This window comes from Triturus cristatus, chromosome 3_2, assembly GCF_964204655.1.
Source record: "Triturus cristatus chromosome 3_2, aTriCri1.1, whole genome shotgun sequence".
Taxonomy (NCBI): domain Eukaryota; kingdom Metazoa; phylum Chordata; class Amphibia; order Caudata; family Salamandridae; genus Triturus; species Triturus cristatus.
Genome location: NC_140584.1, coordinates 771245585 through 771258415, shown reverse-complemented (window position 1 = coordinate 771258415; position 12831 = coordinate 771245585).

Genomic DNA, 12831 nt, shown 5'->3' with positions numbered 1-12831 from the left:
GGATGACGAAATCAGACCTTCAAACTAAGATGAGGAGACAGAATCTGTTAAATCTGCAGAGATCGGCAACTCTGGGTAGGCTGTCAGCTGAGTTCCTCCTAGTAAAAATGGAACCCCGATTTGAGGAACTTATAGACGTAATACAACCGCCTCTAGCGAGGAAGTTGTATCTTCAACTAAGGCATGGTAGCCTGCCCACCAGGCTTTTCCACTCAAAATGGTCTAAATCAGAAGGGGAAGGGAAGCCTGCCCTATATGCAATTACAAAAGTGAAGATGTTTCTCATGTTTTGTTTTTTTGCCCTGCATACGCTAGAATTAGGAAATGCTGGTTAATCACGATATGCAGGAACCTTGGATTTCGCCATTCTGCACAGGCCTGTCGGGTTTTGATTTATGATACCCATCCCCCCATTGTTTTTGCTGTATCCCGCTTTTTATTTGGTATGTGGCGCAGAAGACAAACTCTTTTGCAAATGTGTGATTGATAAGGTTTCTTTTCTCTATTTTTTTGCTTGATAACTTTTGAATTTAATCCTTTTTATTGTTGTTTTGAATTTCTTGTGCTTTGTATGTATTTTATCTGCACTTTTATGGGCTTTGACCGAAATAAAGTTATCAAATGAATGGTAATACATGTCTTCTTATCCTCCTTTATCTCTCCACAGCTTTTGACACTGTCAACCACTCTGCCCTACTTAATGTGCTCAAAGATCGCTTCGGCCTCAATGGTACTACCCACAAATGGTTTGTCTCCTATCTTCAACATCGAACCCAACAAATTAAAATTCATGACTGTCTTTCTAAACCCACTCCGGTCAACCTAGGAGTCCCCCAGGGATCTATTCTTTCACCTTAACCTCTTATGGAACCCCTCGCCCTCATTCTAACTCAAGCTGGTATCAATTACCATCTTTATGCTGATGACACCCAACTCTATTACAAGATCAAAACCCACACTGACATCATACACCTTAATAACACCCTCACTAAAATCCATTCCTGGTTCCACCTTAATCATCTCAAACTCAACCCCCAAAAAACTGAAATCATCCTCTTTTCCTCCCAAAACAACCCTCTCCCCATTCAAACTTGGATCTCCGACCTCGATGCCCTCAACTTCTCTCTCTCCTTTTCCAACTCAGTTAAATCTATTGGTGACACCATCGATAACAGTCTTAACCTCAATGTCCACATCAAAAATCTGGCTAAAGGAGCCCTCTTCACTCTTCGTCATCTCGAGTGAATCAAACCCTTTCTCCCTACGGAAGATTTTAAATTAGTGGTTCAATCCCTGGTCCTTTCACAACTTGATTACGGCAATGCCATCCTCACCGGAATCCCCAAGGTCCACCTAGCTCCACTCAAATCTGTACTCAACCTTGCAGCCAGGCTCATCACCGACTGCAAATGGTTTGACCACATTTCCCCAGCTCTCAAAACTTTAAAATGGCTCCCCATCGAAGGCACATCTGCCTACAAAAATGCATGCATTACACACAAAGTCCTCCATCAAAATGCACCACCTTACCTCGCCAATAAACTCTGCAAAGAGGGCAGCACTCGACCCCTACGAAGCACCAACACTCTCCCCCTTGTCCCACCCCTACTAAAAAAGAAATCCACTCTATCCTGTTCCGTCTTCAGAAATGCCCCCTTCATCTGGAATTCCCTCACCAAAGACCTACGATGCAACCCTTCCTACACCAGCTTTAAAAAGATCTTAAAACTCACCTCCTCAATAAATATTGGGAGTCTCTTTCTGCGCCGTAAACTTGCTCCTCCACATCTTTAGGTATTTCAACTATCTCCGAGTACTTGTTGTACATGATTTGTATAACCTCATGCCTCTTGTTATTTCCTGTCTTACATGTCGTTTTCCTTTATTGATGCTGTAAATGTAAATCACAGCCATCACACAACACTTGTCATCAATGTACTCCAATCTGCACACATTACAATGAGAAACAGTACCGACATAAACATCCTGTATCTGTGCCAAACTACCCTGTCCCAGAAACATTGGCAGCCAGCACTGAGTCAACAACAGGCTGCAGTCACAAAGCTCACATAGACCTTTTCACCAACAACGACATCAGCAGACAAGGGCCCCGTTCTACATTGTCACTCACCTTCAAGTAAAGTAACGTTTGATGAGCTGTTGACGCAGGTCGACACCTTCCTCCTCTCCACTATCCTCGTCACTGGACATGGGTTGGTTTGCAGGCAGGGGCCTTTGCTGCTCATCAGCATCCAAGAGCAGGGGGATCTCCTTGCGCAAGGCCAGGTTGTTGAGCATGCCGCATGCAACTATAATCTGACACATCTTTTTGGGCGAGTACATCAATGCACTTGCAGTCTTGCCCAGGCAGCACAAACGTGACTGCAGGAGACTGAAAGTACGCTCCACCACACGACGTGTCCTCCCATGGGCATCATTGTAGCGGGCTTCAGCTGGGGTCCTGGGATTCCGCAGTGGGCTCAGCGACCAAGGACGGTTGGAATATGCTAAATCACCTCCGTGTGAGATACACAGAGCAACTTTGTAATGTAACTGTGGCAGAGGACAGCATGTCACACACACACAGCAAGCTACCTGACTCTTTGTACTCACCCCCAATCCATGCATGTTCCAGAAACAGATTATCCATCAGTCGGGGCATAATGCTGTTACGCATGATGAACGAGTCATGTGCCGAGCCAGGGAATTTGGCACAGACATATGAGATGATCATAACCATCTGGCAAACCACTTGCACATTGTTGGAATGGAAATGCTTCCTGTTCCTGTAGATGTGATCACATGCCTGTGGTGGAACCAGGCCAACATGTGTGCTGTCAATGGCACCAACAACATTGGGGATGTGCCCAAGTGCATAAAAATCTCCCTTCACAGCTGCCAATTCATGCCTGCTGGGGAAATGGATATTTCGGTCCTTGTAGATCATCATAGCGGACCGGTCATCACATGGCACCATGCTGAACATAGGTTGCGACATCCCACCTGCGCGCGACACTGTGTACTGGAATGATCCAGAAGCAAAAAAGGCAGGGTCGCCATCACCTTAGACGTTGGTGTGAAAGCACTCGGATATGTCCTGCGAGGCTGCAGGTGGGGCTCCATAGACAAAGGTCTTGTAGGGTGGCTCAATCGAGACGGAATTTCCGTATGACCGCCTCATCCTCCATGTCTGCCAGCACTGTGAAGGGACGATGCACATTTGGTCTCCTCCTAGGTGAGAAGAGAGCAGACACATGTCAATGCAATCCACCAGGAGATGTGTCCGACATCTTATGTTTTGACTGACACAATGCCAACAATGAGTAGCATCACAGTTCAGCTTCCAGCACAACTTACATGTAGGGACACCTTAGCTACAACATCGGTACACCTGTCCAATTTTCACTCAGCTAGAACCTCCAAAACAATATCAGACTATGTGAATGCCCAAAGGGATATCGCCACATCTTGCATGAGCAGCCCTGGGAGTAGTTCCAACAGCATATGTGTGAAACAGCAACACTACTGTCTCATACCTAGCTGCTGTACCTGCCACACCTGTTTGCGTAAGTCGAACCGGGCACACATCAACAACACAATGAACCCAGTCTGTGCGTAAACAACAAGTCTGTGCATGAGCCACGAAAAGTAGACAATCATATATGCACACTGGGTAGTCAGACATTCATCACTGTGAGTTGCTCTGCCCTTTCACACATTAACATGTATACCCGTTGTAGAGTCCGTCACAACACTACTCTGTGTACATGTCCAGCAATGTCACAAGTGACGTGATTGAGTACATGCCAATGTTTAAATTCATATACACAAATATGGCATGTGTGGGGGAGGAGCAAGATGGCGGCTGTCTAACGGCCGGTGCAGTGAGGCGGTGAAGGCAGCAAGCAGAGGCGAGAGATCGATGGATGCCTAAATCGTGTGCGGAGACGAAATTGGAGTGTGCTTCCGTCGTCAAATCAGGAAACTAAGGACGATGCTGATATTGGTAGTATCAACTCTACGAAACACCGTTTGCTGGCTGACTGAGGGTGATTGGAAGTCCACAGCGTCTTCGGTCCGATGCAAGCCCCGCGAAAGATCGGGGAGGTGGAGCCTAACCAGAACCAGAACAGCACGGAGCTGGTGCAGCCAGCGCGGAATTACGCGGAATAGATCGGAGGAGAGCTCGGAATACTCTGAGCAGATCCTTATCAGGACCGGAGCAGTGCAGAGCCACGTTAATAGTCCTGCTATTTTATTTAAGACTACGGAAACACGAAGAAAGGCGAGGACTCGAGGAAGCAGGATGGCTCCAAAAATCGCCACGGGTCTGAAAGCGGCGTCACAAAGAAAAAAAACGCTTCAGGAGGATGGCGGACTCGCGGCCGAGGGAAAGGAGTTGCCTCTCGAAAGAGGAAGAAAACACCCGCAAAGCATTACGAAAACAAGTCAGGCCCCCACCTCAATAGCAGATATTTTTCCAAAAGCCGGTAAGGAGGGGGCGATGGTGGCATCGACTGATATGGCTGTGGAGACCGAGGGCAATAGTAACACTCTGGACAGAGGGCCGATGGGAGGGCCGAAAATTGTTGATAACATTGATATAAATCAGGAGGTCGATAGCGTAATCCCTACCAAATCGCAATCTCAGGTTAAGGTAGTGGTAAAAGCGGGCATAAAAAATGTTCCGCATGCAGAAATTGATCAGTCACCTCAGTACTCCGTGCGGCAGGATTTAAATAAGCAGGGGCCAGAAGGTATTTTGTCAGCAAAGGGCCAAACCTCGATAACACCAGTAGAAGAAACTATCGAGATGGGAATATCAAGAATCAAGTCGGACTCTGAATTGGGTGATCCCCTCAGTGAAAAGGATAAAGTTCCAAGTGAGTGTTTTTTTTCTACTTCGGAGGGGGCCGGTTGGTCGGAAGATGGTGAAGATAGTTCTGATCCTGAGTCTGAAGGCGGCTCAGATAGTAATTTTGAAGGGGATGCCCCAGTAATAACTACTATACCCCCAATGGCGATAAGGCATAAGACTCAGGGCCGTATGGATACCAGTATTAACCAATCCCTTGCTCTTCCCCCCCAGGAGGATCCTGGTGTTAAGAATACTAACCTCTCATTATTGGAGGTGATTCATCAAGAAATTATGGCACATAGAGAGGAGACACGCCAGGATAATCGTAAAGCCCAGGCAGCGATGAGGAAGATGCAGGGCATAGTGAGAAAACTTTCTAAGGCCTGTGCTAACACCGGTGATAGAGTATCAAACCTGGAAGAGAGAATAGTAACAATAGAAGCTGAAGCTGTTGAAGCTACCTCTAAGGTTGATGCTCAATGTGCACAGGTGACTGATTTACAGTGGAAGACGGAACAATTGGAAAACAGGCTTCGCCAAAACAACCTGAGGGTTCTGGGGGTCCCGGAGGGGGTGGAGGGCCCAGATATAAAGGCCTATACCATTAAACTTTTTGAGCAGGCCTTTCCAGAACTTTCCAGCTGGAACTGGGCTACCGAGATCCAGCGTGTCCATCGTACACCATTTAAAATTCGTAAAAATGCGAGAGGTGGTGATAGACCCAGAGCGATATTGGTTTTTTTCGGAAATTATATTTTGAGAGTCTATTGCTGAAAAAGCGAGGCCGGAAGCGAGAAGGGCTGGAGAAGGAATCTCGTTTTTCGTGCGTCCTGATTATTGCCATACGACGGTCGAGCGAAGATGGAGACTAAGGGAGATGATTAAGCCTTTTCAGGAAAAAAAAATACAAGCCTTCTTGATAAACCCGGCACAGTTAAAAGTGATATCTGATGGCAAAACCCTATTCTTTAGTTCTGAAATCAAAGCAAAGGAGTACTTGGACTCCATTGACTTTACTGGCAAATAGACTTATATTGACTCTTACAGCAATTTCTCATTGTTTTTGCACACTTGGTCTATGTATTATTATTGGTTTTCGATCCTAGGGTTCATCTAGATTTAAATTCTTTTTGCTCTTCACCGCCGCACTGCTGTCCATCACGTGCACAGACTAGGTCTGAGCGCTTCTCAGCTAGGGGTAGGTCAGGTTTGGGTGGTGGGATGGCAGGTTAGACGTGGGTGGGTGGGGGATGGGGAGGGTGGGGGGGCACAGAATCAGGAAAAGTAAGAAAAAGTTGAAGTTTTGAATATCATGGGTGTAATTATCAGTGGAAAGATTTTGTTAATAGCTATCAGTTCAGGCTCCTGGAAGCGCCTGTCTTCCTTGTTTTTCGAATAGCTTCATGTGATGTTGAATATTAGGATCTGCTCCATTAATATAGGAGGGTTGAATGACTATAGAAAGCGACAAAAATTAGCCCATTTTGTGAGGTATAATAGACTGGATGTGTTATGTCTTCAAGAGACACACCTCCCATGGGCTAAAAGGAATCTCATGTATATGAGAGGGTATGAATTAGGGATTTGCTCAACACAATCCTCGATAAATAGGGGAGTCGCAGTTTTGGTCAGATCATCTTTGGGAGGAGTGAGACGGACTAAAGCAGACAGTAATGGGAGATGGGCCTTACTTGAGTTAGAAAAGGGTTTCACAATATGTGTAGTGTATGGTTCTAATAATGACGATCCTGAGATCTTTGATTTTTTGGAAGTAGAGTTAGCCACCTGGGTAACCCCTATAATCTTTTGTGGGGACTTTAATATTTCTGCAGAATGGGATCTGAATAAAGTTTATTCCGGACGAAAGCACACAACATTTAGGGACGTCTCTTCTCTCATAGGATCACATGGGCTTGTAGATATATGGCGGATGAAAGAGCCTAAAGATCCAGGATATACATATTTTTCTATTCCACATCAGAGATATACCAAATTGGATTATTTTTTTGTCTCAGGTTCAGAAAAAAACAGAGTAGCCATATTTAAACTCCCAAAGATATTATCGGATCATAACCCTCTGGTGTTAAATTACGAATTGGAGAGATCAGATAGGGCTCCCACCAGGTGGACTTTTGAAAGGAAATTACTACAAGATAAAAGATTCGTAGAGCATATAAGGAAATGGGTTGGGGAATTCTTTTCTGCTAATAGATATAGTGCCTCATGAAATATTGTGTGGGAGACGTTTAAGGCAGCATTAAGAGGAGAACTAATAAGCTGTGCTGCAAGATTGAGAAGAGAAGACAGGAGCGAGGTCGAGAGGCTAATGAGAGAATTATCAGGAGCTGAGGAACAACACATTCTAGATATAACACAAGGCAGAGTGAGCACTGAAAGCCAAAAGAAACTGTTAGTAGTTAAAGCCGATCTACAGAAGTTGATAACATGTAGGGCAGTAAGTGAGTTTCAAACTTCTAGGCTTCAACGCTACGAAACCGGTGAGCAAGCTGGCAGAATTCTAGCATTACAAATTAAACAAGAAAGAGTTCGAAATAATATTACCAAAATTGAAGATAATGGGATTGAGTATACGGAAGCTAAGGATATTCTTCAGGTTTTTAAGAAATTTTATCAAGATCTTTACACTGCAGAAAATCTAGGAGGTCCCCGAGCCGCGTTCACTGATAATGGTCCTAGGCTGGATATTGCTGCCAAGGAAGAGTTGGAACAGGACATTAGCGAGAATGAGATAGCAATTGCTTTGCAGGAACTACCCACAGGCAAGGCCTCGGGTCCTGACGGGATCCCATCTGAGATGTATAAATGTATTGCTCCGGAGATTATCCCGCTTTTAACTGACCTATTTAATCGTGTGGCATTATCTGGGGTTACCCCAGATTCATGGAGGGAAACGAATATTGTGGTCTTTCACAAAAAGGGAAAGCCCAGGGAGAAACCAGGCTCTTATCGCCCTATTTCGCTAATTAATGCGGACACTAAATTACATTCAAAAATTTTGGCAAAAAGGTTGGGCAGGGTCATAGGTCTCTTGGTCTCCCCGTGGCAACATGGGTTTGTACCAGGGCGGGGTACTACGGACCATACTAGGAGGGCAATAACATTGTTTGATGCTCAGTCTGTAGTGGGTGACGAGATGGCCATGATCCTGCTTGACGCAGAAAAAGCCTTTGATCGAGTCGTTTGGAACTTCCTTTGGGGTATTCTCGTAGGAAGAGGCTTTGGAGAAAAATTTATAAGAGCACTTAAAGCAATGTATGTTAATCCAGTTGCTCGAGCTGTAGTTATGGGTCAGAGTTCTGATATCATAACAATAAACCGCGGTACGCGCCAAGGGTGTCCTTGCTCTCCAATCCTTTTCGCTCTATATATCGATCCGTTTATTCAAAAGATATTAGGTAGCCCAAGAATCAGACCAGTGATATCTCAGGGGCACGAAACTAAGATCTTGGCATATGCGGATGATCTGGCTGTGATTACGCCTGATCCGCACCAAGCACTCCCCGAGTTGATACGAATGGCGGGGGTCTTTGGTGAACACTCAGGTTATCTAGTAAATGAAGCTAAAACACAAATTATATGTACCAAAAATATTATCAAAACAGATGAAAGATTTGTAGATTCGGCGATATATCTAGGGGTAAGAATTAATGCCTCAATCGACAAAATCATAGACGAGAACTTTGGTCCATTGAATAAATCTATAGAAAAAGATTTAAAAAGAATCGATGCCTTACACCTTTCATTGATTGGAAGGGTTAATGTGATAAAAATGACAATGTTCCCCAAAGTCCTTTACCTATTTAGAGCCATACCCCTTTTGATAGATGAAAAAATAATCAAAAGTTTGGAATCAATGTTTATAAAATTTGTATGGCAGTATGGGAGAGTCAGGCGTTCTACTAATCTCCTTTCTCTTCCTAGGGAAAGGGGTGGCCTGGGATTACCGAATATGAGGCTGTATCATTGGTCATGTCTATTGATACACATGTCTATTCTTTTCCGGACAGATCAACAAGTAAATTCGGTAGTCTATGGCAGTCAGAATCCTCCCTCAATATATGAGCTACTGGTCGGTAGAAAAGTATTCGGTCTCTTAATGCGGGAAATTGATCGTAGATACTACAGGAAGGCTCGCTTTAAGGTATTGGAAGGTGCATGGGGGGTCTGGAGAGTGATTTCAAAGTTTTGTCTAATCCCAAAGATAAATAGATATGTACATCTATATAATTCTAGGATATTCCCCCAGATGGTTGTCAACGGAAATCTACAAGCCTGGGAAGATCTAGGAGTTAAGACAATTGGTGATATAACGCAGGGAGGTCAGATCTTGGGATTTGAGGTTCTACAATCCAGATTCTGTATTCCTGTAAAACACTGGCTATTGTATAATAAACTGATAAGTTGGTTGAAGGCCGTAAGACCAAGGATAGTATTCATAGATGAATTTTCCATTATAGACCAGTTGGTCAAAGGGAGTGAGAAGATCAGGGTTTTTTATAATATATTATGTCAGGAAATACAAGATGATTTAGGTAGAACAGAAGAAGCACTGGCTTGTAAACTGGGAAATCCTGATATTGACTTAGACCTCACCCTCCTACTAAACAGAAAAATATTTCGCTCTACAAATTTTAGAGCACAGCATTATAAAACACTGTTTAACTTATATCACACTCCTGCAAAGTTATATGCTTGGGGTTTAAGGGAGGATGATACCTGCCCCAGGTACAAGGTTGGTGAGGTAGACCTGCTTCATATGTTTTTCGAATGTGGATCTCTCCTAGGAATACGGAGAGAGATAGAAAAATTTTGGGAGACACTCCTAGGGAAAAAAATACTTATGTCATCCACCTTGATGGTTCTAGGTATCGACAAAAGATTAAAACTAGAGAAAACAGAAGAGGCGCTAGTGTTTATCTCTGTGGCGGTATTTCGACTACTAATTTCTGCAGGCTGGAAAGAAACAGTACCCCCCTCTTTTCAAATGTGGCTTTCTAGAATATTAGGCATGCATAATATAGATATTTCTCTTTACGCACAGAAAGGGAAAAAAGCAGGGGATTTCAGCCAAAGTATTTGGGATCCTATAACAAAATGGAGAGAGGCTAGGTCTGTAGAGGTGTAGAGAAGGCAGAATTTGTGTTATGTATGTATTTGATGAATTGGAATGTATATATATATTTTTTTTCTTCTCCACTGATACTTTGTGTTAAGAGATGACATTTGTATATATTCACTGCAAACCAAAAATAAAAAAAAAACAAAAAAAAAAAAACCAAATATGGCATGTGTAGTCAGCAGTGGGGTAAATGTTACAGTGGCATTGTGTGCACAATCCTGTGCCATTAATCATGTGGCCACTGTGCACTGTTGAGAACTGCCCATTGGCCATTGACACTGCATGATGTGTCCACAGGTGCTGTCAAAGTGCTCTGCCACCCAAATCCCGGTCATTCTTAGCAATGTATGGCAGCCATATCGCGGTATCCACTGCCTGGCCCCATAAGTGTGTCACTGCCAATGCCAAAGCCACACTCGCTGTAGTGATAGTGATATGTGTCTTGCTAAATGGCTGTTGGCATGCTCTGCCACCCAAATCACGGTCACTGACTCAAATGTATGGCAGCCATATCGCGGTAGCTACCGCCTGGCCCCTGCGGTGTGTCACCGCCAATGCCAAAGCCACACTCGCAATAGTGATAGTGATATGTGTATTGCCAAATGGTGGTTGGCATGCTCCGCCACCCAAATCACCGTCACTGACTCAAATGTATGGCAGCCATATTGCGGTAGCTTTTTTTTTTTTTGAACAACGATATCCCGGCACTCCAAAATTACAGTTGTAATTTGTGTTGGTTACTAACCACAGAAGCATAGAACAGAATATTGACAATGAAACTGGCTACAGAACAGATTAGGTCCTCACAGTAATATGTAGAAAAAGGATAATTTAATTACGAATTTTACAAAAGTAAGGAGGAATCGCAATCATGAGCACAAGTCAGAATTCCCTAATACAATAGGTAATAGTCAATATTTCATGAAAGGAGACCATGTGGTCTCCAAGTCTTAGTCCAGATGGATAACAGCCGACACGTGTTTCGTCACGTATAGTGACTTCCTCAGGGCTTTTATTGTAAGTTAATAGAGACAATATTAAGTAACAGTCGTTTGTTTACACTTGTTTCCCACGATATTTCGATTGTACGTTTTCCAAAACTCCATTCAAGAATAAAGAAGATTCTATATGAAGTCCAAGAGAGAGCCTTGTAGTTGTTTGTAAATGTTGTCTATTTCATAAGGAGTGGTCCTGATATTTGTACAACTTGTCTTGAAGGTTAACAAGTCTCCATCAATTGTTTCTAATGTTCAGGAAAAATAGACCATACTATGATGTGCTATGGCCAGGGTACTTGGTTATATTGTCTCTTCGGATAATTGGTCGTTGTAACGATCCTCGTATGGTTATTTAACTATTAGTTCTTAATAGGATTACTGGCTCCGCCATGCTAAATGGGGTCTGGCCCCTGCGGTGTGTCACCGCCAATGCCAAAGCCAAACTTGCGATAGTGATAGTGATATGTGTATTGCCAAATAACAGTTGGCATGCTCTGCCACCCAGATCACGGTCACTGGCTCAAATGTATGGCAGCGATATTGCAGTAGCTACCGCCTGGCCCCAGCGGTGTGTCACTGCCAATGCCCAAGCCCTTACAGCCGATGGGAACCGCAATCGCGGTAGACTAATGCAATTTTGAAAATCGCTGTAGGTGTGCTCTTCCACCGTGGGGCCGATCATTGGATGCAATTGAAAGATGCACGACCGCGGTAGTGACCGCCTGGCCCCTGCGGTGTCACCGCCAATCCCAAGCCCAGGGAGCTATATATGTGTGGGAGAGAGCCTCACATTTCCACAGCTTCCAGAGCCTGCTGCCTGACACCCCTCACCACCAACTGCTGCTGCTCCTGTCTCCAGAGCCTGCTGCCTGACACCCATCACCACCAACTGCAGCTGCTCCTGTCTCCAGAGCCTGCTGCCTGACACCCCGCACCACCAACTGCTGCTGCTGTCTCCAGTGCCTGCTGCCTGACACCCCTCACCACCAACTGCTGCTGCTCCTGTCTCCAGAGCCTGCTGCCCGACACCCCTCACCACCAACTGCTGCTGCTGCTGTCTACAGAGCCTGCTGCCTGACACCCCTCAACACCAACTGCTGCACCTGTCTCCAGAGCCCACTGCCTGACACCCCTCCCCACCAATTGCTGCTGCTCCTGTCTCCTGGACCCAGTGATGGCAAGGACTGAGAAGATCCGGGCCAATCCCTTCACCACCGAGGAGCTGGAGGTCCTGGTGGACTAGGTGCTCACACAGTATGGGAGGCTATATGGTGCTCCAAATGTCGTGGTAAGTCTTCCAGAGTGGGAGTGAGAGTGCAGGAGGGGGCACACATGAATTTGATCTGCTGCAGTATGCACCTGAGAGTGTGGGGTTGTATCATGCACTGCCTAGCATTCTGTCTCCTGGGGAACGGGGTGTGTAGCCTATTTCACATGTTTCCCTGCCTGCACATCAAAATTGGAGGGACATGTATTGTCTTGTCAGCCATACAGTGATGCAGCAAGTTGGTAATGCAGGAGTCAGGACAGAAATTGCCTGTGTGAATGGATACGTGGGTCCCTGATTTTCTTCACCGGCTCATCTGTGGCCTTAGCAAGGGTTTACGTCCAGAGGGTATTGATGGAATTGTGTTTGACTCAAAATTTGCATTGTGTATAGGTCAGCACTATCCTCAGGACTTTAATACCAGAGGGTGACACTCTTGGTGGTAATTCACCTATGACACAGCAGATTGTCGTACTTTTGTGCACAGCCCCTTCCATCTCCACCGGCATGTGTGCTGACTCGCATGTGCAAGCACTGTTTACGCTCTCAATTTGTCCCTTCATGTGAC